Here is a 1,581-nt window from a genome sequence, read left to right on the forward strand (position 1 = left end):
ACCTGCTGGGCTCAGGTGATCCTTCTGTCTCAGCCTTCCAAGTAGCCAGAACTACAGGCACATACTACCACGCCTGGCTAATTTTTTTATTTTTTGTAGAGATGAAGTCTCGCCAAGTTGCCCAGGCTGTTCTCAAACCTGTGGGCTCAGGCAATCCCTTCACCTCAGCCTTCCAAAGTGCTGGGATTACAGGCTTGAGCCACCACGCCTGGCCAGAGAAATTATTTTTTAATAATTTAAATTCATGATTAAAAAACTGCATTCAAAAGCATGCAGCAGTGTAAATAGTCTTTAAAAATTCTTTTAAGGGGCACGTGACCATCCCATACACATACAGACTACTACTCTAAAAAGATGATTAAATATCTATCTAGATAAATCAATAGATCAACTCAGTAGACAATCAAAGGAAATCATGAAAAATATACAAGTCTTCCAAACTATCAGAAGAAACACACAAAAAAAATGAAGGGAAAAACATCAGATGAAGAAAGCTTTTTTTCAAGTAGTATATAAAGGCAATTTTGAGTTTGTAAATACTAAGAATCCTAAAATAGCCTGAGGGGAGACAGTGGCTCACCCTTGTAATCCCAGCACTTTGAGAAGCTGAGGTGGGAAGACTGCTTGAATTCAGGAGTTTGAGACCAACCTGGGCAACACAGCAAGACCGCATCTCTACTAAAATGTCAAAAAATTAGCCGGCATAGTGGTGCATGCCTATAGTCTCAGCTAGTTGGGAAGCTGAGGCAGGAGGATTGCCTGGGTCCAGGAGGTCAAGCCTGCAGCAAGCCATGATCATGTCACTGTACTTCAGCTTGGGTGACAGGGTGAGATCTCGACCAAAAAAAAAAAAAAATTCCAAAATAAGGAAGCAGCCAAACAAACACAGAAGTCATGAAATCCAAAGAAGCAAGGTGAAATTCATATAATATCAGAGGAATAATTCAGATTTGAAAATGTCCTCCAAAGCAAAATGAGAATCATATGCATTATTGCTTAGTAAATACAACTCTTCAAAATGATGCATATATGCTCAAAGCTCTAGATGAAGAAAAAACAACGAAGTACAGGAAGATTCTGCTGTAGAGTTAAAAGACAAGATGTAATCTTATCTTACTAGGGCAAAGCAAGTAAGGAGACTCCCAGACGTACCCCAGAACAAGATCAGTTCTTATATAACACCTTACCTCACATTCTGAGTAGGGTTCCACCTTTCAGAAGGCAGTTCTCCACTCTGTGGGTCATCTACAGGCGGATGAAGAATTGAAATGCATACATCTCCATTCTATGAGACACAAATATATTCATTCATTCAGTAAATACTCAAAATGCAATGTACAAAAAGAAACATCAGGTCTTCTGGTTTCCTTTACTCCTGGAAACTTGGGGTTTTTTTCAATAAGGGAGCAAATAATTCTACATTTTTTCATATTCAAAACAAAAGTTAAAGAATAATTAACATTTCATAATATTATAAATATTCATTTTGACCAGTTTCCAAGACATGTTTCTTTCTTTCTTCCATTTTTTTGTTTTTACAGATGGTGTCCCAAGCTGGTTTCAAACTCCTGGCCTCAAGCA

The 1,581-nt window shown here is 38.3% G+C and overlaps 1 protein-coding gene across 1 annotated transcript in view; it reads right to left on the reverse strand.

The window, feature by feature from the left end:
* LOC103269214 (ubiquitin-conjugating enzyme E2 R2) overlaps window positions 1–1,281 on the reverse strand; it is a 27,368-nt gene extending 26,087 nt beyond the window's left edge. The window contains exon 1 of the mRNA XM_008066798.2: window positions 1,188–1,281. The gene's annotated coding sequence lies outside the window, so the exon portion shown is untranslated. The remainder of the gene's footprint in view (window positions 1–1,187) is intronic.
* Between the last annotated feature and the right edge of the window lie 300 nt (window positions 1,282–1,581).

Source organism: Carlito syrichta, unplaced genomic scaffold, assembly GCF_000164805.1.
Source record: "Carlito syrichta isolate Samal-C Ts95f unplaced genomic scaffold, Tarsius_syrichta-2.0.1 Scaffold309111, whole genome shotgun sequence".
Lineage (NCBI taxonomy): Eukaryota > Metazoa > Chordata > Mammalia > Primates > Tarsiidae > Carlito > Carlito syrichta.